The sequence below is a fragment of the Equus przewalskii genome, chromosome 28, assembly GCF_037783145.1.
Source record: "Equus przewalskii isolate Varuska chromosome 28, EquPr2, whole genome shotgun sequence".
In the NCBI taxonomy this organism is placed as follows: Eukaryota; Metazoa; Chordata; class Mammalia; order Perissodactyla; family Equidae; genus Equus; species Equus przewalskii.
The window spans coordinates 38281909-38308876 of record NC_091858.1 but is presented as its reverse complement, the minus strand read 5'-3'; the positions used below and the strand labels follow the sequence as shown (position 1 = coordinate 38308876).

The following is a 26968-nucleotide window of genomic DNA, read 5'->3' as shown; positions in this document are numbered from 1 at the left end:
GTTAGAAACAGGTCGTGGCTTTGTTCTTGATTTTTTTAAATTTATAGGTGTTTAGACGGATTAGTCAAGTTTTCTTAAGCGTGATACAGGTGATTCGAAAGGCCGAGTGCAGTGGCCATAAAGGCCAGTTCGTGTCCGTGAGAAGGCCTTTCACAGCCGCAGACTGTGTCTGGAGCCCTGGACACTGCTTGGCTTGTGAAGTCCGTCGGGCGGACAGCGGCCGCTGTGGAGGGTCCCTGATGCGGCCGGCACCTGCCGGGTTGGTCTGCTTGATGTCGGCTGTTTCCGCGCTTGTGGAAGGGGCACCCAGGGCTCCCTGAGACAGGTTGCCTCTTGTCCACAATCACACAGTGGTGGTACCACTATTTATTGAGATAAAACCCAGTTTGAGGACCACCAGTCAGCAGCAGAAATGCTGCAATCCGGGTGAGTCCCTGTTAACTGCGATGGATCTGTCTTTCTGGGCGTGCCGCCTCTAGTTCTCTTTGTATGGGTCAGTTCTGCTTGCACCTGCGCCTCTGTACGGGGTGTTAAGGAAAGAGGTTTTGCAGAATTTATGACTCAAAGGAGAAGGTTCTACAAGTCGTTGGTTTCCAAGGAGACCAGGTAAGATGATGACACGGCTCTGGGTACTTCACAGTGTTCCTGGAAAACAGCTCCGAGGGCGTGTCCCTGGGAGGCTGGGGACAGGCTCGTCCACAGAGAACAGTGCACCGTTGTCACAGGGCATCCATCAGGACACGTGTGTTTGTTCCATCCTCAGTAAAGATGGATGCAGAGCTGATGTATCAAGACCACCTAATTCTCAGTAAGTCTTACGTTAAAAATTGATTGTAGGGGCTGGCCCGGTGGCCTAGTGGTTAAGTTCGTGTGCTCTGCGTCAGTGGTCCAGGGTTCACATGTTCAGATCTGGGGCATGGACCTGGCACCACTCCTCAAGCCATGCTGTGGTGGAGTCCCACATAAAATAGAGGAAGATGGGCACAGATGTTAGCTCAGGGCCAATCTTCCTCACCAAGAAAAAAGAATTGATTGTAGAACAAACCTACAATCCTGCAAATTCATTACTGAGTGTGCCCCCGACAGTAGGGCTCTGGATGAACCAGCGGGGGAGTTGATTGTGGGGCCTCTTCCCCTTTTCAAGGCAGCATGTGTCCTGGGCACCAGCCTCTGTGGTCCATTCCCTGGCAGGACATGTGGCCATGCACCTGCTTTCTGGATTTTCTCCCTCTTCCTGGTCACCTCCACCCCTCCCTGTGTTGGCCTAACTCAATTTCAGCGCAGCCTTCAGTCTAATCTGATAAACTGGTTGTTCTCAGATTTCAGCAGCTCGATGGTTTAAGGTAAGCGTTTATATTTTGTTGGGCGCTTGAGTCTACTTGTGGGTTTCCCTTTTTCTCTTGGTCTGTGATTTATTCACGTGACAGTTCATGCTCTCTGTCAGATCTGGTCACTTTGGAGGCTGGAGGGCTGGCCACACACTCATCTTCATGGACATAAAATGCCGGGCAGTGTGTGAAGGGCCTTGGTCCACTAGCAGGGAGCAGGACAGCCGGGCAGGGGGACCCCGGCCTGGGAGGGCGGCCGGGTGGAGAGCTCCTCACCCTGGGTCCATGTTTGTTACGTGACAGAGGCAGGTTCTTGTGACGTCTTTGGGAGTCTGGGGGAGTCTGGGTTGTTGAGGGTCGTGAGAACCAGCCGCTGACTCCCCAGAAGGAGGGAGCTCAAGGAAGGTCTCACGGCCTCTTCAGAGCTGGATCTGGACGGGGGAGGAGGAATCACCCAGAACGGTTCCGTATCAGGGAAAGAACGGTCCCATCACTGGGGCAGAGCGCTCGCCTCAGAGCCCCGGGCGTCAGTCTGTGCCCCACGCCCGCCGTCTGCTGTGGGAGACACTTGGGGCCGTGGGTCCCCTGAGGAATCAGCGCTGAACTGGTGAATGTATTTGGATGTGAACGAGTTTCAGGAACACCCAGGGCAGCGATTGTTTCTGGGGCCCCGGTCAAGACAGAAGTCTGCAGCTGAAGGTCTTCTCTCCAGGGGAATTCAGAAGTCACTGTTCACAAGGCAGACCGCTGAAGACCCGAGAAGTCAACCAGGCGCAACGCTGGGCCCTGTGCAGCATAAGGTGTATTAAGGAAACATGGGATATTGCGAAAGAAATGGCCCCATAGGGCGCTCTGAGAGTTATTTGAACGGGACTCTAAAGAGCTGAGCTTCATAGTTTCCGCTTCTGCAAGGGCCAGTCTGGAGGTCGAGGCTCACCTGCCACCGAGGCTGTGAGACAGGATTCTCCTTGTGACGGGAGTGACCCTGCGACTTCCGCTTCGGTCTTTTGGAAGTGCAGAGCCAGAAAATTAGTTGTGTGTTTTGTGTGGGTCTTGGAGCCAGGTTGAAGGCAGAATGTTAGATTGGCATCCATAGTAGATTTCTCATTTTTCTTTTTGAGGAAGATTATCCCTGAGCTAACATCTGCTGCCAATCCTCCTCTTTTTGCTGAGGAAGACTGGCCCTGAGCTAACGTCCGTGCCCATCTTCCTCTACTTTATATGTGGGACGCCTGCCACAGCATGGCTTGCCAAGCAGTGCCATGTCCACACCCGGGATCCGAACCAGCGAACCCTGGGCCGCCAAAGTGGAACATGCGAACTTAACCGCTGTGCCACCAGACCAGCCCCAGATTTCTCATTTTGAAATAGAGAAAGAGTTAAAGAATTTAATTAATTCATTTAGTTTTTCAGCAAATGTTGACCTGTAACCGCCTGTTCTTGACCAGAGACAGACTTTGGAAATGGGGACAGTTCTGCACTGGGAGGTGCCTTAGTCAGCTCCAGCTACTGTAACAACACACCACAGATGGCGGGACTTACAAACAACAGACACGTGTTTCTCACGGTTCTGGAGGCAGGAAGTCCAAGATTAGGTTCCTGGTAGATTCGGGGTCTGGTGAGGGCCCTTTTCCTGGCTTGTGGGTGCCGTCTTCTTGCTGTGTCCTCACACGGGGGACGGGCAGGGAGTTCTGTGGGGTCCTTATACAACGGTGCTAATCCCATCCTGGGGGCTCACCCTCAGGACCTGATCACCTCCCAGAGGCCCCCCTCCTAACACCGTCACCCTGGGGGTTAGGTTACAGCACATAGATTTGGGGGCACAGATGGTCAGCCCATGTGGATGGTGGGATGGAGCTGGGGCGCAGGAGGACGTGTTCAGTGTGCAGCAGTGAATTTCTAAGAGAAGTGGCGTTTTTAGGTTTCAGAAGGTTGTGCCTTCAAGTCAGGTGTGTATGTAGCTGGCTCGTTCCTAAGGAGAGTTTAGGTGTGACAAACCGAGTGACTTTCTGTTTTTACGATATGCCATTTTGTGTTTTTATGCCATTTATGTTTCTAAAATATGCCATTATCTTGATCTTGGCCTCCAGTTTGGGAACCTCAGATGCAGATGTTTAAGCTGCTCGTCCCACCAGAGACGTGCGCATGGTTCTGGCAGGAACCACAAGGCCAGAGTCTCTTTGCAAACACGAAAGGTTTTTGTAAACCAAAAACTAATAACCGCCAAGTATTGATTAGGCACTGTTTTTAATATGATCATATTTTAATATTAGATGAGAGTAGGAATATATAAAGTATCACCTTTATGAGGAACATGTTTCCACGTCTTACCTTAATACCTTAATGTTAGTAATTGTGATAGAATTCTGCACTTTTCAACTGGGGTCCAGGAGCCCTGTACATAGTGGTGCCCTGGGAGTTTGCGAACACCCAGGATAAACTTGGTGTGTCTTTTCCTTTTCTTAAAAAAATAACAGCTTTATTGAGACATAATTCACACACCGTACAGTTCACCCATTTAAAGTGTACAATTCCGTGGTTGTTAGTATATTTACAGAATTGTGCATCCATCACCACAACCAATTTTGGAATATTTTCATCACCCCAAGGAAGCCCTGTGCCCATTAGCAGCCACTCCAGCCGCTGTCCCCTGGCTGGCCCTAATCCACTTTTTGTCTCTCTGGATTCTTCTTCTCTGGGCATTTCACATAAATGGAATCGTACATTACGTGGTCCTTTGTGTCTGGCTTCTTCCACTCAGCATCGTGTTTTCAGGCTTCACTCATGTTGTAGAATGTTTCAGCACTTCATTCCTTTTTTTATTGTGGTAAAATATATAACCTTTATCATTTCACCATTTTTAAGTGTATGGTTTGGTGGTATTAAATATATTCATGACATTATGCAACCTTCACTGCTATCCACCTCCAGAACTTTTTCTTCACTCGGAAGAGAAACTCTGTCCCCATTAAACAGACTCCTCATTTCCGCCTCCTCCAGCCCCCAGAATGTAACCATTATGCTACGTTGTCTCCACGAATCTGCCTGTTCCAGGTAAGTCGTGTAGATGGAGTGTCCAATATGTGTTCTTTTGTGTCTGCCTCATCTCACTTAGCTTGATGTTTTCAAGATTCATCCATGTTGTAGTGTGTGTCAGAAGTGCATTCCTTTTAAAGGCTGAATAATATTCCAGTGTATGTACCTACCACTTTTTAAATTCATTCATCTGTTGATGCCACTTGTGTTGTTACTGCCTTTTGGCTACTGTGAATAGCACTGCTGTGAACATGTGTGTACACTTGCTGTTTGAGTGTCTGCCTTCCATTCTTTAAGATATGGAGCCGGGAGTGGTGATAATGTGTGTGTACCAGGGAGAGATAGCAGCCATCCTAGTGGGTGTGAAGTGGGGTCTCAGTGCTTCGATTTGCATTTCTCTAATGACTAGTTAGGTTGAGTGTCTATTCATGTTCTTAATGGCCATTTGTTTATCTGCTTTGGAGAAATATCTATTCAAGTCCTTAACCATTTTTTGAATTTTTCTGTCTTTGTTGTTGAGTTGAGGGGTTCTTTATATATTCCTGATATTAATCCCTCATCAGATAAATGATTTGCAAATATTTCCTCCCATTCTGTGGGCTGTCTTTTCATGCCCTTGATACTGTACTTTGATGCACGAAAGTTCTGTGTTTTGACCCTGTGTTTTCTTCTAAGAATTTCATATTTCGACTCTTAAGTTTAGTTCTTTGGTCCACTCTGAGTTAATTTTTGAATGTGGTATAAAGTGAGGTCCAACTCCATTATTTTTGCATGTGGATATTCAGTTTTCCCAGGATTGTATGTTTAAAAGACTATTCTTTCCCCATCGAATGGTCTTGACACTTCGTTGAACATCACTTGACATATGTGTGAGGGTTTATTTCTGGGCTATCTATTCTATTCCATTGGTCTATATGTCGATCAGCTTGCCAGTACTACACTGTTTTGATTACTGTAGTTTTGTAGTAAGTTTTGAAATCATGGAGTGTGTGTCCTCCAACTTTGTTCTTCATTTTCAAGATTATTTTGGCTATTCAGAATCCCTTGAGATTCCATATGAGTTTTAGGCTGGGGTTTTCTATTTCTGCAAAAAGCATATTGGAATTTTTTTTCTTTTTTCTTTTTTTTGCTGAGGAAGATTGGGCTCTGAACTAACATCTGCCAATTCTCCTCCTTTTCCTTGAGGAAGATTGGCCCTAAGCTAACATCTGTGCCAATCTTCCTCTATTTTGTATGCGAGATGCTGCCACAGCGTGGTCACCAACAAGTGGTGTAGGACCTCACCTGGGGAGTCAAACCTGGGCTGCTGAAGTGGAGCACGCCAAACTTAACCACTAGGCCACAGGGGTGGCCCCAACACATTGGGACTTTGATAGGGATCATGTAGGATCTACAGATCACTTTGAGTAGTATTATCATCGTAATAATTGCCTTCCAATCCATGAACATGGGATGTCTTTCCATTGATTTGTGTCTCCTTTAATTTCTTCCAGCAATGTTTCATGGGTTTCAGTGTGTTAGTCTTTTACCTCCCTGATTAAATTTGTTTCTAACTATTTTATTCTTTTTGATGCTATTATAAGTGGAATTGTTTTCTTAATTGCTTTTTCAGATTGCCCATTGCTAGTATAGAAACAGCTGATTTTTATGTGTTGATTTTGTATCCTGCAACTTTGCAGAATTCATTTATTAGCTTTAACAGTTTTTTAATCCAAATAAAAACAGGGTTTAAAAAAATTAAGACCGTTTTTAGAGCAGTTTAACATTCACAGCAAAATTAAGGGGAAGGTACAGAGATTCCCCATATACCCCCTGCCCCAGCACACCCACGGCCTCCCCCATTGTCAACACCCCCACCAGATGGTGCGTTTGCTACAGTTAGTGAACCTGTGTTGGCACATCATTGTCACCCAAAGTCCATGGTTTACATTAGGGTTCACTCTCAGTGGGTGCACGTTCTGTGTGTTTTAGCGAGTGTATAGTGGCTTGTGTCCCTCATGCAGTGTCACATAGTTACTCCGCCCTAAAGCCCTCTGTGCCCCCCCGTTCATCCCTCCCTCTCCCCAACCTCTCCGTAGTTTTGGCTTTTCCAGAATGCCACATAGTTGGAATCACACAGCATGTGGCCTTTTCAGAGTGGCTTCCTTCACTGAGTCGTATGCACTTAAGGTTCCTCAATGTCTCTTCATGACTTGATAGCTCATTTCTTTTTAGTACTGAATAATATTCCATTGTCTGCATGGACCACAGTTTATTTATCCATTCACCTACTGAAGGACGTCTTGGTTGCTTCCAAGTTTCGTGTAGTCTCATTTGTCTCTTTTTGTTTTGTTGTCTGTGCTTTTGGTGTCATATCCAAGAAACCATTGCCGAAGCCAACGTCATGAAGCATTTCACCTATCTTTTATTGCAGGAATTTTATAGTTTCAGGTCTGATGTTTAGGTCTTTAATGCATTTTGAGTTAATTTTTGTAGTTGGTGTAAGGTAAGAGTCTAACTTCATTCTTATGCCTGAGGATTTCCAATTTTCCCAGCATTGTTTGTTGAAGAAACTACCCTTTTCCAATTGTGTAGTCTTGACACCCTTGTTGAAGATCATTTGACCGTATATGCAGGGGTTCCTTTTTGGGCCCTCTGTTATGTTCCATTGGTCTGTTCATTTATCTTCATGCCATATGGCCAACTGATTTTTGAGAAGGGAGCAAAGACAATAAGTGAAGAAAGAATAGTCTTTCAACACTCATAGCTGGGACCACTGGATACGCAGCACATGCAAAAGAATAAAATTGGACCTCCTCCCCCACACATGTACAAAAACTAACTCAAAATAAATCAAAGACCTAAGTACAAGAGCTGAAATTATAAAACTCTTGAAAATAAAATTTAGACATAAATCTTTATGACTTTGGATTACCCAGTGATTTCTTACATACGGCACCAAAAGCACAGACAAGAAAAGAAAAAGCAGATAAATTGTATATATATAACTTGATGTAAATATATACATGTATAATTATATGTATTTATTTATGCAATTGCTTTTTAAATTGGTTGAGGGAAGAAACAGGAAGAAATGGGTATTTATACTGTATTTTATAGTTACATAGTTATCTTTACCACTTGTTTTAGTTGTCTATTGCTGCTTTGGCAAATTACCACAAATTTAGTGGCTTAAGGGAACATGAGTTTATTATCTTACATTTCTTGAGGTCAGAAGTCTGAAATGGGTCTCACTGGGCTAAAATCGAGGCGACTGCGGGGCTCTGTTCCTTCTGGAGCTGCAAGAGTCGAGTCCATTCCCCTTTCATTTCAGCTTCCAGAGGCCTCGGGGCTCACAGCCCGTCTTCGTCTTCAGAGTCAGCAGGCTTCAGCCAGTGCCCTCACACTGCCATCTCGCAGGTTCTCTGTCTCTGCCTCCCTGGCCGCTTTAAGGGCCCTTGTGATTACACTGGACTCATTCAGATAATCCAGGGTGGGCTCTCCATCTCCAGGTGAGCTGATTAGCAGCCTTGATGCCATCTGAAACCTGAATGCTCCTGTGCCTCATAAGCTAACATAGTCACAGTTTCTGGATGTTAGGGTGTGGGGATACTGGGGGGCTGCTATTTTGCTTACCAAACTGGTATTATTATTATTTTCTTTCTTTCTTTCTCTCTCTTCCTTCCTTCCTCCCTCCCTCACTCCCTCTTTCTCTCTCTCTCTTTCTTTTTTGCATGGATTTGAATTACTGGCTTGGGTCACTTGCTTTCAGCTGGAAGAATTTACTTTAGTATTTCTTCTAAGGCTGTTCTGTTAGCAATAAATTCTCTGTTTTTATTTATTTAGGAATTTTTAAATTTTATCTTTATTTTTGAAAAGCAGTTTTGTGGAATATAAGATTCTTCATTGACAGTGTTTTCTCTCAGCTCTTTGAATATGTGGTCCCACTGCCTTCTGGACTCATTGTTTCTGATGAGGTTTCAGCTACTGATCTTGGAGTTCCCTTGTATGTGACAAGTCATTTTTCTCTTGCTGTTTTTGAGATTTTCTCTTGGTGTTTGGCTCTTCACATTATGATGTGTCTGGATGTGGATTTCTGCATTTATCCTACTGGGAGTTTGTTAAGATTCATGGAGGTGTATATTAATGTTTTTCATCAAGTTTTGTTTTCAGTCATGGTCTCTTTGAATATTTTTTCTGCTGCTTCCTCTCTCTCTTTTCTCTCTGGTGCTCCCACTACACACATGATGATTAACTTAGTGATGTCCCACATTTCTTTTCACTTTACTTCATTCTCTTTTTCCATCTGCTCATCATATTGCATAACCTCTATTGGCCTCTCTCGTTTGCTTATTCTTCTGCTAGTTCAGATCTGCTGTTGAGCTCAAGTGAAAATGTCAATTACTGTACTTTTCAGGTCAAGAAATTCCATTTAGTTCTTTTTTTACAATTTCTCTGTCTTTATTGATATTCTCTGTTTGAGGAGACGTCAATTATGCCCTAAGCCTGATTCCCTTTAGTTCTTTGAACATATTTATTGCGGATGCTGTAGTGTCTTTGTTAAATCTAATGTTTGGTCCTCTGGTAGGTAGTTTCCGTTGCCTGCTTTTTCCCCTGGTACACGCCACACTTTCCTGTCTCTTTGCATAACTCATAGTTTGTCTTGACACTGATCCTCCCTCTGGGGCTTGCTTTTATTTTTCTTTGCTTGTTTAACTTTTTGAAGCCTTGACTGTTTTAGTGAAGACCACATCCCCTGCAGTGTGACGCTTTTCAGGTTGCTCCTCAGAGGGTACAGCCTTGCACACAGTCCCCTTGAGAATAGTGATTTTAGTGAGTTTTCTTTGCCCATCTCTCCCTTTTTCTCTCTTAACTTTCTGCCTCATTTGGTATCACACCCAGCTGTTGGTAGAATAATAAGCTGACACTAGAGGAGCCTGTTTTCTGTAATGCCCACGGGCATGCACTCTGCCACAGTCTGATCAGTTATATGCAGGCCCCTTTGCAGAGTCAGTTTTTGAGGTCATTGTTTGAGATTTGTTCTGACCCCAGGGGCCCTTCTTAGCTGTGTATTTCCATGCTGCTTTCTGCTAAACATGTTGCTCTCGCAGAGCTACCATCCTCCTCTTCATTGCTCTACACATAAGTATCCATTGTTTGAGCGGCTCTTGGGCTTGAACTTCTCAGATTCTGTTTCAAATAGTCACTTCCTTCTGGGAGAGCTTTGGGGTTTTCTGTTCTTATGGACTCCCTCTCCTTCTGGGAAGAATCTATGAGCCATGGCTCCAGAGCCGGGCGTGGGGTGCCCTGCTTCCCTCTGAGTGACAGCCCTGCCTTACGTGCAGGGTGCGGGGCAGCTGCAGCGGCATCCGGTCTTCTTGGTTCGCCTCTCGTCTCAGTCGGTTTATGCTGCTAGGACACATTGCCGTAGACTGGGTGCCTTCATAACAAGTGCCCATTTCTCGTGGTTCTGGAGGCTGGAAGTCTGAGCTCGGGAGGCTGGCATGGTCAGGTTCTGGTGAGGCTCTCTTCCTGGGTGTCTTTTTACCTGACCTTTTCTTGCTGTGTGCACAGAGAGAGAGCGAGCGAGTGAGCGAGCGAGTGAGCGAGCGAGCGAGCTATCTCCTGTCTCTTCCTCTTTTTATAAGGGCATTAGTCCCGTCACGGGGTTTCATCCTCCTGGCCTCATCTAAACTTAATTCCCTCCCAAAGACCTCACCAGTTAATACCATCGTATTGAAGATTGGGGTTTTAACATATGAATTTTAGGAGGACACACATGTTCAGTTTGTAGCCCTCTCTTACGTAGAATTTCTGTTCCGTGGATGAGCTGGGGAAAGAACACTTGGGGTCTCAGTAATCGTGGCTTTTGCTCCTGGAGTAGAGCCTCCACCCTATCAGTGGGGGCTGGGTGGGCGAAGGACGTTCCAACCTCCCGGTGTCACTCAACAGGAATTTAGTCTTTGCAACGCAGAGTTAGGGGAGTGAGAAATGCTGGTGGCCTGGCCCCTGGTGAGAATCTGTGCCCTTTCACTGCTGCTGAGGGGAGAGGAGGCCTGGCCACACCCGCCTGTAGTGGAGCTTCCGATGTGCTGAGCAGGGGGAGGGGGAGCGAGTGGGCTGTGTTTACTGTGGGCTCCTTTTACTGAGATTTAGTGGATTTTCTCAAATAAATGTTTCTTCATTTGTTGCGGTCCATGGGCCGATTTCCAGACTTTAAATGGCTGCCTTTTTAAGGAAGCGTTTTCACCCACTGTGACTGTCTCACTGAGGAGAGAGGGGGTCGACGAAGCTCTTCACACTCCTATTCTAGCGATGGAACCCCATTCACGCATGAGGGCGCCTGGCTAGTCAATAACACAGTGATCAGGGAAGCATGAATTCAAGTCTTAGTTGTGCTTTTACACCGATCACATTCACAGAAGCTAAGAAAGGCTGGTTATATCACATCATGGTGAGGACGTGGGGCAGTGGGAGCTCACGTTGCATGTCGAACTGTAAGTTAGTGCAGCCGCCTGTGAGGGCAGCCTAGCAGGTCTGGGAAAGTTGAAAATGCCTTACCCCACAAATCCGTCTCCTGCATTCACCCAGAGAGAGCCTTACACCCGAGCCCCAGGACTCACAGTGTTTGTGTCCGTGTTGTCAGTGACGCACACGTAGGTCCTGCAAAGAGTCTTGAGTGAAACATAAGAACAGACATCGTAAGGGCTGTCCTGTCGGATGCGATGGATGTACATTCACACACGTGGATGATGTGTTTGTTTCTGGGTCAAGGGAAGGAAGAGTTCAACAACAGCACGGCCCTGGGTGAGTGTAAAAGACGGGGCAGTGGTCTTGGGGGAGGGGGGATACGGGGCAGCAGAGAGGACTTCCGTCATTGATGTTTTATTGCTTAAGAAAATGTAAGTGATGGCCGCACAGTTTAGTAGTTACAGTGTCCTTTCTATTCTGTCACATTAGAAATTCAGAATAAGAAATAAACACATACAAAGGAAAGTTCTTAATTAGGAAAACAGTCAGATATTGTGGAGTAAAAGGCAGAGTTTGCACGAGTATTTCAGATAGACACGATGCCTGTGAGAACCTTTATCCTGTGGCCTCACTGCGTGGGTTTCGCCCCGCCCTGGGGGCGCCGGCACATCTGGAGGAGCCCCGAGCGAACTCAACTGCTCTCCCTCTTCCCTCTCTTGAGGTCTCAGGACAGGGACGTTTCCGCCAGAAGGTGGCTTATAAATCCTTTTTGTAACAGGCGTTTCCCAGCCATCAGTCAGGAGCTGCATAGAGTTTCTAAGCAAATGCTGACAACCCCGGAGCCCTGTGCGAGCATCTTGTTGTCTGCCAGGACCTCTCTGTGCAGCACCTTCCCTCTGGTCCGTGTGTCTCAGCAGCTGCGTGCCTGTCGTTTGCTGTGGGGCCTCCTGGCTGGGAGGTTGCTGTGGCGACGGTCCTGCTTCCTTCCTGCGTGTCTGGCTGCTGGTGCCTCGACAGCAAACCTGGCCGCACCACGCTCCTCCCTGTGCACGGGGTTCCACCCGGCTGCGGCCCTTTCATTTTTCTGTTTATCGTCCCCCTCAGTGAAAAGGGAGCGTCACCAGGCTCTGGGTCACAGAATAGTTAGTTCTCCGTGTGCTCTTTTCCTGCACGAGTTCCAGAGGCGCAGCTTTCATTGCTCCTCATTATGGCCTCTCCAAGTCCCCCACCGTGGGGTTCTGATCCTGACCCAGAGAGGGCTGGGCATGCAGGGGCCCAGGTGGGGTGCCCCCGTGCACCTGGCGCTCCCCACGAGGGCAAGCCCCTCGCTGCCTGGGGAACCACTCCGGGGCTTCAGGACTGAGGGCTTCCCCTCGCGGTCGTGGGGTCCTCATCCCAGGGCTGGTGAGTAGTAACAGCACAGTCTCTTCCTTCCCACAAAGCTGCCTGGTTCCTTCTGCCATTCGGGGTTCTGGCGGAACCCAGGGCTGGGGTGCGTGTTCCTGCTGTGGGCTCAGTCTGTGGAGAAGACGGCTTCTTCCCCTTTCCGCCGTCTGGTTCGGGGGCGTCAGTGGTCAGAGGTGTCTAGGGGCCGTGCACACTGGATTCACCTCCTGGAATTCATCCTGCGCCTTCGTGAATGGAAGACTCCGGAATGCCCTGCCGTAAACCATCCTCTAAACTTCCTTTGACCTGTTGTCGCCCAGACTCTTCTCGCCATGCAGTCCAGCGTGGTCTAGAATGTGGGTCTTAATTCGTGCTTGGAAGTCATCTGTGTCTGTTGCTGCTGGTTTTCCAGTCTGTACATTTTCTTAAACTCTCTTGGAAAGTGTTGATCGAGCATGTGACAGACGTTCCGTGTGCGAGGTGCGCTGAGCGTGCACACCTCTCTCAGGCTGTTTCCTGCGACTTTGGTGGGAACAGTGGACAGCACGGCCTGTTGGTGGGTTCGTGGCCGCTCCTGTCGCACAGAACCCCCGTCAAGTCCTGGCCACTCAGGTGCTCTCAGTGACCCGGCGCCTCCCCTGTTCTTGTGTATTTTTTCTCTGCTCCTTTCTGCCAAATGCGTAATTAGCAATGAGGACTCGGCCGGCACGAAGAGTCAGTGTTAGTGCTCTGAGGCCTGCTTCAGCTTCCTCCCTCGGGTTCTAAATTTCTCTCACCAGCGTTTTACATAGTCTTGATCAGACAGTGCCGAAATCATTTTGAGCAGTGGTTTACACAAACCTCGAATTCAGATTCCTTACAAGCGGAAAGCCCTGTGTTCCCATTGTCGTGACGGTGTAAGTACTGGAAAGTATCTGTTCCTTAATGGAATACGCATGTTTTATAGAAGAAAACTAAGCAAATTTTTTAAATAAAATGCTGCTTTCTCCCTGGCTGTTGTCAACATGGAGCTGCATTTCAGCGTGGACGAAAAGCGGTTCGGTGTTGGAGACGCAGGTGCCTGTTGCCAGGGGGCCTCGATGGCCGTGTGTGTGGATGCCTGGGCCTCCCGCCTGTGCCGCCAAGACCTCCGGCTCTCCTCCGTCTGCTCCCCCCGCAGGATTTTGTTCTCTCCGTCCTGCATTTCTCCTCCGTTGTCAAGTTCCCTTTGATTTAGGAAACGCTGGTTGGCGTTGTTGTGAAATCATAAGCTTGTGGACCGTAGAATTAGAAAGGGAGGGAAGAAATTGGTTCTCTTTTAGAATTAAGCACCTGAGCTCCCACAGCTGCTATATCTCCAACTGTAGCACCAGACAACCAGAGTGATGTTTGTGGTGCTTTAAGGCCTAAACTGTCCTTTTCTGTCTAACGTGTTTTTCACATCTGTGCTAGTGAATCGCTGTCTCTGTTTCACAAATAAACACAGTTAGGATCGAGTTGTTCATGTGCGTTTCCAAGGCCTTGCGGGTGACAGTGGTGGAACCAGGACACACGGGGCTTTTCTGGTTCAGAATCATGTTCATGAGTGTGGGAGTGTTCTGTCCCTAGGGTCTATACCCTTGTGTTTTTGGTAGCATATACTGTAAGCCAGTTTCAAAATTTTGTAATTTTAAATCTCTGGATTAAATAAAATTTAGTCAATAGGGATTTATGAAGAGGCGGTGTTTGTCAGGCACTAAATTCTGGGAATTTAGCCCAACAAATACAAATACACATACAAACAAACACAGCCTATTCTCATGGATCTTATATTCTGCAGAAGCATCCAGGCAAATAAACAAATATGTATATGAAATAGTATCAGGTCGTGGCAGATGCTGTGATGAAAAAGAAGTCAGAAAAAGAGTGTCGAGAGAGTGTGGGGCTGTTTAAGAGGAATGGTCAGAAAATCCTTAAATTATCTCCTCAACGGAGACTTGCCTTTCAGCTGGTATGCTGCGGACCTACCCACGTGCCGTCTCTGTTACAAGGCCTGGGGCAGTGTCCTGGTATCTGACAGCTTAATGTTCTGCAGGGGAAAATGGGAATATTCACACCGTTGGGGTAAAAAAAGATGAATGGTTCAAGTCGGTTGTTTTGCTGCCAGATGAGTGGCCAACACACTTGTGGTTTTCAGAACCTTTTGAGTTTTGGACTTTTGGATTAAGAGGTGGTGGGCTTGTGCTGTGTTTGCCAGGGCTGAGGAGGCTGACAAAGGAGGAGGACTTACAGGGGAGAAAACACATGTCAGCTGTCTTTCCTTCCATTCTTCTCCACTTATGGTACATGTGTACACACACACACACATGCATGAGTGTGTGCACACCCATGCAAATACACACGCACATGCATGAAACACACATGCACACACATCCATGCTTGGACACAAATGCACAAGCAGACAGTGCACAAACATGCACGCATTCATGTACATACACACATGCAATGCGCACAAATGCACATGCACACACATGTACACAATATTCTCAAATGTGCACACAATGCACACACATGCACACACACAAATGCACAAGCACACATGCATGCCTACACATGCGCACACATCCTGGGTGTGGGACGTATAATATTGTCTTCCACATCCTTTCTCAGTGAGCTAACTGGGTGGGCTGGCCTCCCGACGTTTGCAAACACTCACGCATGTTAAAGTTATGGTTATGTTGGAGACCACTGTCTGGGTGAGTTGTGGCATGCATTGAGATGGGTCAGATAAATCTTTCTAATGATTTCCAGAATTGGAAAATCTGGAAATCTGGAGTGGCCTCACTTGGGGCGGCAGGTCTGTTTTGATGGTGGGTGAGTTACCAGCTTGCGTCTCAGTCCCTGGTTGTCTTTGATGTGTGTGTGGTCTGGTGGGATGGAGGCATAGCTTATTCAGATGCACATTTCCTTCTGGGTGAGGAGAACCAGGCACGATATTTTGGAGCATTCATTTCCATTGACTGGTGGGACCTTGCAGGTCTATGATGATGATATTCATTTTTTCAAAAAAAAAATTCTGCCCTCCAAGAGTCAAGCTCCAAAAACAATGTCATCCTGAAATGCGCCAGCCTTCCGACAGTCTCACAATGCAGTCTGGAACGGACACCGTGTTCCTCCCGCAGGCTTGCCTGAAAGCAGGGAGCTGCTTGTTTACGAGCTGCTTTCTCAGTGCCCTAAGTAAATGAAATGGCCTAGAGTTTGAAGTGTGAACAACCGGGCCGGCGGTCGCTGAGAACATCCTGAGGCCAGTGATTCAGCAGATGTGTGTCTTCCTCCTCCCAGAGTCCCAGCTGGGGTTGGACCCGGCGCCACGGGGAACTGGAGCCCGGGCTGTGAGATTCTGGATAATCGAGCTTCTCGAGCATTTTACCTTCTACGAAAGAGAAATTAAATTCAGGTAGTGTGGTCGGGTCCATGGCCGGTCGTGTATTTCCTCCTTCTCAAGTGGGTGTTCCGATTTCTGAACCGCATGTTTCTAGAAGTGGCTCCTCCCTGCCAGGGCCCATCCACCACTCTGCTCCTGTGCGGACCCTGCACAGCTCTCTCTCATAAACTTTATTCATTTCCGACAAGGACGTACCAGCACGTTAAAGCCTCGTCTTAGGATAAAGCCGGGAGTCACGGATGTGAAATGCACGGATTCAGTTGGTTGGTCACTTAACTGTTTGATGTGTGAGGAGCTTACACACCACCTGTGAGGGAAACGAGGACATTACAGAGCATTTTTAAGGAGATATTGGGAGTGATTGCAACACAGGATACTGCGTAACCACGGGCCCTCTAGAGCCAGTCCAGACTGACCCATCTCATCAACAGAGTAACTGAGAGTTGTCTTTCAGGATCTGAGACCCCCTTGTCCAGGTCAGGCTGGTTGAGACCACCAACCCATCAACTGGGCCTTTGCAAATGCTCCATAAGTGACCCTTTTGACGTCGAAGGTCTGAAAACTCCACCTCAGACCATGCTAACAGCACCATTGTGAACATGTACCCTGGGAAGAGCCGTGAAGCTCGACTGTGCGGGTCATCAGCTACCTTACTTCTCCCCTCCAGTCATCTGTGTCCACACTGCAGACCGCGCTGCCCCAAGCCCTGGGTCAGGGAGACCGATGTGAGAGCCTATCTCTCCTGTCTCCTGGCAGATCCATCTCGCAAATAAAGCTATTTTTCTTTTCCCAAAGGCCGAGGCCATCAGAGTTGGCTCTTTGTGTGCATCGGGTGGCGAGCCCTCGGTCGGTCACCACTGTGTGTGAGCAGCAGAACGTTGGGGTGAGAGCTGCTGGTGAGTGGTTTATGTGTTAGCAACTGATGGTAAGGTTTTTATCAAATTCAGTGAACTGGATCATCTGGAGGAAATTTCCTGGAGTAGAATGTCTCGTTTGTGCCCTGTGAAAGCAGAATAAATGCTTTCTTCGTATGGTTATTTAAACTTTTTTACAACTTAAATTAATCAAAGACGTTACTTTAGAAAAACGATACACGTCTGATGTAATTAAAATGGTGCCGACTGGACTTGGTGGAAGTGAGGAAGTTTCGCTTGTCCTCCTCAGTTCCCTGTTTTCTAGCTTCCTTCGTGCTCCCGGAACACAGTCAGAATGAACGCAGATACAGCACCTGTCACTCACGATGTGTCTGCACTGAAATGAGAAGCAAATAAGCTTGGGGTCCTTCTGTTGTCGCTGGTGGAGGGAGGTGGGGCGTCCTTTTGTTCATGAAGCGCTGAGCACTGAGGGCGTCTGGCCACATCCTCTCAGACGGGAGCCCCCATTATGGGGCTTTGTCACCTTCCTTGTGGGCCTGGGTCTTCCCCGGCCTCGCTTCTGGGCCACTTACTTACCATAGCATCACAGATGTTTTCTGTAACTGTCACTCAGGCAAATGACTGTTCTTTTGGTTATTTTTTTTTTAGTGTTTTTACTTTTCTTTGTAGGTTTACAGTGACCTAGTCGTGAAGCCAGAAATGAAAGGCATCGATAATTTTGGTGTAACTTCTTTTTTCTTTTTTATTGTGGTAACATTGGTTTATAACATTATGTAAATTTCAGGTGTACATCATTATATTTTGATACCTGTGTAATTCCATCATGTTCACCCCCCAAAGGCTAATTACCATCCATCACCACACACATGTGCCCAGGCACCCCTTTCGTCCTCTCCCTTCCCCCTTCCCCTCTGTTCACCACCCATCCAATCTCTGTCTCTAAGAGATGGCTGCTGTTTTTATCTTCTGTTTATCAGTGGGATCAAATGCTATTTCACTTTTCCCCTCTGACGTATTTCACTTAGCCCTTATTTCACTTAGGATGGACAACAAGGTCCATCCATGTTGTCACAAATGGCCAGATTTCATCATTTCTTATGGCTGAGTAGTTTCTGTTGTGTGTGGCTTTTTTCTCTCCAGAAAGAAATTTCTGCCTCTTCTGCCTCAGTCAGGAATGTCCCTTGTTTCGGGAATTCTTTTCATCCAGTTTTCAGTTCTCTCTCAGGGGTAATTGTTCCAAGAATAGTTGTCGGTTGTATCTGTGGGAGGAGGTGAATTCAGAGTCCGCCCACGCCGCCTTCTTGACACCAACCCCAGTGTAACTCCCTCTTAAGCCAACACATCATTGTAGACACCGCACAACTAAACACTTAAAAGCTGTGTCTATCAACAAGTTCAGGTTTAAATTTGGGATGATTTAAAAATGTAAAACTCATGAGGTATCTTGTGTTGATATTTATTTAGCGGGTTATGTGTCTGGGGTAGGAGGGAGAGCGGTGTGTGTGGCTGAAGAACGTGGGGCATCCACCTGCACGTGCAACGTGGGGTGTTGCTGACTCCCTCTCAGGTGACGCATCCGCATTTGTATGTTGAGGGTGACACCAGAGGAATACTTTGAATCAGCAAAGTGAGATGGTGCGTGGATGGCTAGGAATGGGTCCTGGGCCATGTAGGTAAGTATCAGTGATGACAAGCGTGCTCAGCTAGACCCTCCAGAGAAAGAAAATTGGTGCAAAAATCTTTTGAGGTCAATAAATAATGATAAACAGAAAAATCCCAAGAAGTAATCTGGAGTAATTTGAAAGTTGAAATTCTAAGGAATGAAGATGTGCCGAGTGCTGTGGCATTGGCTCTCAGGAGGGAAGAAAGGCTGGCTTCGTGAGTTTCCACACGGACGTCCAGCAGGGAAGCGTCAGAAAGGAACTTAACTGCGATTGGTAGTGTAGTCGATTACAAACCAGGATTCCCTACAATGGGAAAGATGGGCTGACGCCGGAGGGGCGTCCATTAACCTCAAATACAGGAGAAATGAGAGAGAACTTGTCCAGTGAGATGTCGCAGTTGATAATCTCGGTAAACTTTCACATGTCCATATGGGTCTTCTCTTTTTTTTTAGTTTATAAGAAAACTTTGATGAAGTTTGGGAAGGAATGGAGGAGTAAATCTCAGGTAATATTCATTCAAAGTCTTGATGAGTTATGGATGTCTGGAGGAGAATGTGTGGAATCTGAGTGACTCAGATGAAGCTCAGGCCTCCGGTTCAGCTGGCCGTGTTTGTGTTGTCACCGTGAACTGGAGGTCATCCAGATTAGGGACGACAGAAGGACTTTCGATCCCACCCATGTCCTTCCAGGCACGAGAGCCTGTTGTCTTCCGCAGGTACTTCCCACCAAAAATGACAACTGGTTGGCAGCCGAGCGATGCTTCATGTGCCACAGGTGCACCGGCAGCCCCTCGCTGGGCTGCAGAAGCGCAGTGGGCAAGTGGAACCCCGCAGATGGAGTGCCATCGAACTGATGGGGCCCTGCAGCAGCGGCTGCGCGTGCCAGTCACCGCGTCCTTCCTGCGGCTCTGCGTGGGGAGTTTTCCCCACGTCGGGAAGAGTAAACCTTTGAGGGAAGGTGTCTGTGGGGATGAATAGTCATCATGATAAGAGGGTCTTATATTTGTATCGTTTTTCTACCAGTGCCTTCAAGACCTTTGCTAGGTTATCTTATTAGCTAGTTTGTATGTTCTTGCAAAGAACATACGTTATTCCTACTATTCAAATTAATTCTCACATCACAAGGTTGTTCAAAATCCGCTGGAGTCGTGGAATTCACGATGAGCTGCCCAGCGCTTGCACCTTGAGACGGTGTAGGCGGCACGTACGTTGTACGCTGAGAACCGGGGTGGACAGAACGTGAGGCCGCGGCTGTCGATCGCTCCTGCTCCGCGGTTCTCTGCCTGCTCACCCAGACGCGTAGGTCACACTTCTGATTCATTTAATTACGGGCTCGAATTATGCCAATTTGTCTGTGACTTCAGACTCTCTGACTGATGACCAAACGTGTTTTTCCTTCTAGAAATTGAATTTTGAGACAGCAGATGTGTGTTGTTCACTGCAGAAAGCCGTATGTTCTCCAGTTTCACGGGGCTGCCCCGAGCTAAGCTAACACCCTCCTCCCTCCTCAGTCGATTTCTGTGCTGTGCTCGGTGTTTCCCTCCGCATTTTCTGTGGGCTTGGAGAATGTTCCAGGCGTTCCCTCCATCCCCGTTTTGACCATGAGGTCCTGATATCCCCCTTGTCAATGCTGATTTCCCTTCACTGGCTGTGAGATGTGAGTGCCGAGCCGGCTGTGGTGAACACAGACGTTCTTGATAACTTCAGTGAATTATGTGCGTTGTGGACATCCGCTCCCTTAGAGCTGCTGAGGGGGTGGGCAGCCCGTGCTTACTGGGTTCAGGCCTCACATGGTTAGGTAAGGACTTATTTCTCTTGTCTGCCATTGGACACAGCATTTGACTCGTAAGCCTGATTTTGGTTTAAAAATTGTACTTGGTAAAAAGCACAGTGACTTTTAGGAATGGTTCCACAGGAGCTTGCACACCAAGTGGAAATTTGGGGCAGGTTTCGGTGGGGCTTGTCAACCTGGTCTCCTTAGTCCTAGCTGGGACCATCAGAAATGTTACCTTTGGATGATCTTTTTATTTTTGGACTTTGAATGACACCAACAAAAGTGTCATCAGAGGAGCATTATGCTCTGAACCCAGTGTATCCAAGTTTAATTTCTGTTCTCCATGCACTTGACCTCTGCGCTGGCTTCGGTCTCCTCCGGCTCCCTCTTCATTCTGCACTGTTGGCAACTGGTCACATCCGCCTCCTCTGCTGGGGTCAGGATTGAGCTGCAATTGCAAAGCCCCTTAATTTATGTCAGTGATTGCTTAAGTTGCCATAAACTCTAAGGACTCCATCATGTTTCTTTCTACTCTTCTGGCCATATTTACTTGAAAATGCCCCTAAGAATATTGTGCAGATGCTCAAAACTCCAAGGTGTAATTTTTTAATGCACACTTTTGCAAATGCTTTTCATAAAAGGCATTGAGAGACCTCTGCTGACACTTAGATTAAAATAAGTTTCATATGGAAATGAGCTAGGTCTCCCTTGTTAAATAGAGGAAAACACTGTTGGAAACCCTTCTAGTTTTTACTGACCTCTTTAACAGTCTGAAGTCCCTGTGCCCACAGTAGCTGGGTCTGAAACAGGTCTGCCGGCTGTGTCACCGAGCATCTGCCATTTAATTGCTTCATACCCAAAATATGTGGATCATGGGCTTAACTCTCAACCCCAAGTTAAAGGGCATTCGATGCTAGTCTAATCTGGGTAGTTTAGCTATAGTAACAATAACCACAGTGACACGTGTCCCCACTGCCCAGAGTTTAGATGTATTTAACACAGCTTTGGCCACCTCTCAACGCTAAGGGAAACAAATTTGTTGTCAAAAGTCCTTTTTCTTTTAAAAATCACATTGTTTAAAAATTTTAGAAGTACTTTGTATTTACCATAAAAATGAAAGCAGCACATAAGTCTATAAAGAATGGGAGGCTCCCCTCTCCATCCAGCAAAGTCAGTCCATTCCACGGGGAGTATCCTTCTGGACCAGCGGTTCAACAGAAACACGACGTGAAGCACGTATGCAATTTTAAGTTCGCAGGTAGCGACGTTCAAACAAAAATGAACAGATGAAACTAGGTTTAATAACGTTTTATTTAAGCGAATATATTTAAAATATTATCTCATAATTTTTATAAAAATTATCAATAAAGTATCTTACATTCTTTTTCTTATACTAAATCTTCGAAATCCGATATGTTTCACACATCTCATGTGGACCAGCCGCATCCCAGGTGCTCAAGAAACACACGTTAGTGGATTCTGTGTTGAACAGTTACTACCAGACCTGTTCTTGTGCCCACAAATGGCTTTTTGTACCATAAGTGGGATGACATATTCTGAGAATAACCCCTTTCACTTACCGGTGTATGTTGGAGGGTTTTCCATGTAAGGCCGTAGAGCTCTTCTTTCTCCGTTTAACGGCTGCTTAGTACTGGAGTCTGTGTAGGGCAACCAGGATGCATTTGGCCATTAGCACACGTGTGTACTCCAGCCTGGGGCCTCCAGTTGTTCACTGTTACAGCTGTGCAGCATGAATATCTTGGATATATTGGGTGAAAGAGAATGCACAATATATGTTTCGATAGGTCTGCTAAGTTATCCTAAGAAGGTGGTAGTAGTTATGTTCTCTGGTTTCCAGAACCTTCTTTCCGCCATCATAGACCACCCAACCCCCTGCATACCTTCACCTCCCTGGCTTATCCACAGACAGTGGCACAAAATGTTCGTACCAGCGTTCCTTCTCTTCCTCTGCAAGCTTCATTGCGTGGTCTTCCAGTTGTCTTTGCTTCCTTTTTATCCCTCTGATCTGTTTTTTTCCGTGACAACACTTCTGACACCAAGTGCCTGGGGTTTTCCCCACGATGACCAATTCTCCAACTCTCTGGACACCAAGTGGGTGTTCAGTTCTGACAAGGACTGTCCAGGGCTCCTGCAGACCCCACAGGTTAAGGGCTCAGCCCACAGGACTCACCTATGATTCTGACAGACTGGCTAGGAATTAGGGTTCCCACGGTGCCCTTTTTGAATTCAATAATTTGCTAGAACGTCTCACAGAACTCAGGAAGGCTCTTTGTGTTTACTGGTTTATCATAAAGGATACTACTCAGGCACAGCCAGATGGAGGAGATGCCCAGGGAAGGCATGGGGGAGGGGCTCGGAGCTTCCGCACCCCCTCCAGGGCGCCACCCTCCCAGCACCAGCACCTCCACAGTCCGTCAACCCAGAAGCTCTCCAGACCTCTTCATTTAGGGTTTTCGTGGAGGTTTTCTGTAGGCGTGATTGATTGAATCATTGGCCATTGGTGTCTAACTCAATCCTCACCCCCCCCCCCCCCGTGGGAGGTCAGGGTGGGGCCAAAAGTTCCACTCCTCCAATGACATGTTGCTTCCCCTGTCAACCAGCCCACCCTCCAGGAGTCACCTTATTAGCATGAAGTCAGGAGTAGTTGAAAGGGGCTTGTTGTGAAGAGCAGCAGGTGCTCCTCTCAGCCGTCACCTTAGAGAAGAGCTCTGAGAAGCTCTTGTGTCAGGACTGGGATGAAGGCCAATGTGTGTGTCTTACTCTATCACAGTATCAAATCCTTTTCCTGAGGATTGCAAGGACACTCCCCTGTCCCAGCATGGAAATTACTGAAGATAGCAAAAAGTAGACCAAGATAAATTCACCTGTTGGGATTTTGTGTGAGGGGATCTAGCATGTGGGGAGAGAGTGCAGTTCTCTCCCTGTAGCTGTACGGTGCTGGGTGATTTTCAAATCACCTTGTAGCTTTGTTTTAGCCCAGCTGTGAAAATATGTATATAGAACCTTTTTTTTTTTAACTTTTATTATTGAGTGGGCTTTATTTATGTAAGAATAAGTCTTATGTATCTGTTAAGGATTTCTACTGCTATTTCTTTGCATTAACACTTCATATTTATTATTAATAAGTACTATCTTGCTTGGCATAGTACACCAAATAGTGTCAAATTTATAAATTCATTAAATTAGATGTTAAAATTTTTCTTCAAAATTTTTGCTCACATTTTCTCCATTGTTTAAATGCTGTTAATTTTTTTTCTTATTATTTCTTGAGTCTTGTTGATAAAGAGGTTTGATTCCTAATTATACTCATAGAAGGGTAAAGAACATCATAGAAAATAATTGATATTAACTCAGGGGTTTTTTTGGTGTTAAATAGCTTAGAAATGCAAACAATGAATGAAGATATGAGAGCATTTGAGACAACTGTGATTAAGTGCTGTAATTAATTTTTTCGTGTACATACCCCTCTTAAAAATGAAGTGTTGCTAAAGTAGCACTTTAATTCCATGAAGGCTGGAAGATGACAGTGGTAATGGGAGCTCTAAGGCCATTAACACAGGAAGAAAAAAAGAATTCATTGTGACACAGTGTTTTGGTTGAACATTTAAATGACATGTTGAGGAATTAAGTTACGTCTTAGAGCGATAGAAAACATATGTACAGAATTGGTCTAAAGGCCCGTGTAATTGTTGCTATGGGAACACAGCCTCATTTCTTGACATATGTTTGTTAGAATTTCCTGCAGCAACAATTATTATTTAACCCAATTTTTGTGCTGTAATTTTTGTTTCTTTTGTTGAAAAGAAAAAGTTGAATGCATTTAGGAGATAATACCACTATCATTCAAAAGATGGGGGAGTGCATGGGTTTCTGCTCGTCAGAATACTGCAATTAACTTCTAATAGCTGTTGGTATCCCATAGACTTCCAGCTTGAATGCTTCTTTCAAACTCTGCAAGGCTTCAGACTGTCTCTGGAATGGATGACAAATAATAAATACTCTGTGTCACCAGACTGCCAATTATTTATGAATACCTAAATGCTGTAATACTAAGATGCTTTGTTATTTCGTGCACATGAGTATTTTAAGGTTAACCATCCTCAATTCTTAGTCCATCTTTATGTCCCACTTAATTTTAATGCTCAATGAAATATTTTAATTCTTGATAAAAAGAGTTGAAAAAAATTTGGGTTAAATTATTGTTACGGAAAATTGAAATCAACACGTCAAAAAACTGAAGTGATAGTGTCCATGTCACAGTGATTGAGGGCTGCACCACCTCATCCTTGAGCACTAATTTCATCCACCGTTTCTCTCAGTCGATAGCTTCTGTCTTATTCATGCTACTTACAGCGTATTAATTCATGAGAATTCATTGCCTGCCCATCACGTGTCTACCTTAACATGTTTTCAGGAGTAGAAATATTTCGTAGACCTAGCACTCCTCAGGGACACTTCTGAGGTCTCCCCAGATCTCCTTCAGCCGACTATCAGCTGACAAGAGACAAGGCACGTACCCCAAACCTCGTGGCTCACCTTCTGGCTCAGAACTCGTGCTTGGCGGCGCTGCCTGATCCGAGAAAGTGGGATTATGACTATGATGGCGAGATGCCTGTAGCAGCTGGTGAGGGTAATCAGTTATTGCACGATTAAGCAAAGCCACACTCAGGTCACTGGAGTCACACTAAAGAGTCTGCTTTCTCTAGGAAATGACTTAACAGTGAAAGCGTCCTTGGGGAAGGCAGGTCTTCACTGTGCTTGCAGACGTCTCCTGTCCCTTCCTTACCTCGTGAAATACCCCACACGTTAATAAGCGTGCCTCCGCGTGCTGCTGCTGAGCAACGTCAACCTTGAACAAACTTCTCTGCTCAAAACCACTGTAGAATGTGGTTTGTCTCCCCTCTCTGCCCTTGGAAACTTGTTTCAGAGCAAGAACACGGTTAAGAGAATTAAAATGCTTGTTAACATTTGTTTTATTTGTCTTGGGTTAGCCTTTGGTTTTCACGCTTCAAAAGCCATCTCGCGATAGCGCATACATGGGAAAATATCACTCGTGGCATTTTTGGAGTTTAAGTTTCTTGAGAATTTGAATATGAAAGGGACTTGTTCTATGACTTTATCTTAAGAGAGTGGTCTTCAAACTGGGGTGCTCACTCCTGCAGTATGTTGCACGCAGCTTTTTATGGAGTTCACGGTATTAGTAGTTTTAAGGAAACAAGTTCTCTGATCTTAAGTCTCATCTGTGTTTTTTCCTAAAATACCTGAATCTGAGAAAGTGAGTTTTGCTTGTGCACCCTTTTCCTTCTCTGTTTTCATGCCCACCCTTCTCTGTCTCTATAAAGGAAAAGTGGGCCCCTGCGGTCCCCTCCTGAATCTGGGTGGTGGCCTGGGTGTAAACGTCTGTCAGAGGAGGGTACGGTTGGGAGGCGTGTCCGCTGCTGACAAAATTAATGACTCTAATGAATAGGTGACAATTGCTTTTGGTTTCCAATTTCTAGCTTTCAGCGTAATTGAAAGAGGATAAAATAGAGTTACCAGCTAATTAATAAAAATACTTTTGATGGTAGGTACTCAATGATTTCTGAAGGAGTTCCAAGAATTGAGGGTCACTGCCCTGACAGAATGCTTACGTTGTCATCCACTTAGTAATGTAATCTAAGTTTCTCAGCGCTTACAGCTATGAAAAAGGTCACTGATGCTGAACTGTTTCTTTCACTAAAAAAGTAAGATTAATTCATGAATGCATTAGTGAATTGGAAAAAAACTCTATCCATCTCATTAAGAGATACATTTCCAATTAAGTTTTAATGTTTATATTTAATACTCATTCATCAAAATTTATCATATATTTTAGGGTCAATTATGTACTTCTAAGAGCAATGATAATTTAGTCACGTAGAAATTTTTTGATCATTTAGAATTTTTTATGTCACAGAAAATTCAAACATACGTATTTTATTTTATGTCCATACGTGTATATATACGTACGTGTGTGTGTGTACAGAGAAGGAGAGGCAGAATTCTCTTAAACCTAAATATACATTACTGTAGGATACAATTCTGTGGGGGAAGGTAGAAGAGTTTGACAAAAGATGAATAATGTAATATTTTAGACCATTAAAGATGAACTTGTGCACGTTTTTCACATGGATGAAGGTTGGTGTCAAATTAGTGTGGCGTTTAGATTCCAGCTGACCGGTGTAAGAGGGTGTGATGTGAAAGTGTTATCTCAAAGTGACCATCGTAGGTTATGCTGGATCTCGCGTCCCTTGGCCACTGTTACGCTTGGGAAGGTTAGATAAGTGTTAGCTTGAGCACGTGCCGGGGGTGCGTATGATAGTTCTCCTGAATCCTGTAAAACCGTGTAGACGGGTGTCTCGGGGCAGTGCTTTCTATCTACCTTATTGTTTTCAATGCTGTAGCTTGATCCTTGCTGTGGGGAAGGGACAACAAACCACAGTGTTAGCTACTTTTTCTGGTTGGGAAACTTGACAAGGAGGAAGCAGAAGGGCAGCTGAAGCATGTTCTGGAACCTGAGGTCCCTCATGTCACTGCTGTCCCCAGGCGGAAAGCCAGGGCCCTTTCTCTGCAGGTCGGGTGCCCTGCTCTGCACACCCCTGTGGTCTTTTCGTTCCAGGACGTCCCTCCACCCTGGCTTCCTTGCCGCCTTGCCTGGTTCGGTGAAGACTGAATGAACCCAGGGATGAACGAGTGGGAAGCTGGAGCATTCCTGCAGGCAGCGTGATGCTGCTCTGGGAAGTGGGTTCCACCAGAGCTGGCCCTTAAGCAGAGCTCACGTGCCTCCATGCCCAGTGTAGTTGGGCCTCTTAGAGACATCTCTGTGCTCTCACTTGGCTAGCGAGGCGGGGTGCTGGGCCCCGCGCCCGCCCCATCCTTGCCGTAGTTGTTTGTCTCTTAAATCTATTTCTGGTTCTCTCCAGCGTCTCCCTCTCAGCGCGCTGTCAGTCGGGCCAGCAGTGGGGTCTCCACACGCCAGCTCTAGGGGTGGACATGGCAGGTCTTCCCTGTCTG

The 26968-nt window shown here is 46.2% G+C and overlaps 1 protein-coding gene across 10 annotated transcripts in view; it reads left to right on the top strand.

Moving 5' to 3' along the window:
* DLGAP2 (DLG associated protein 2) overlaps positions 1 to 26968 on the top strand; it is an 817721-nt gene that overhangs the window by 36260 nt on the left and 754493 nt on the right. The window contains exon 1 of one of the 10 annotated variants that reach the window (XM_070599103.1): positions 639 to 808. The exons of 8 other annotated variants lie outside the window; for them this stretch is intronic. The gene's annotated coding sequence lies outside the window, so the exon portion shown is untranslated. Of the gene's footprint in view, positions 1 to 638; positions 809 to 26968 lie in introns of those variants that run through there. One more of the 10 variants, XM_070599098.1, reaches the window with a different exon arrangement.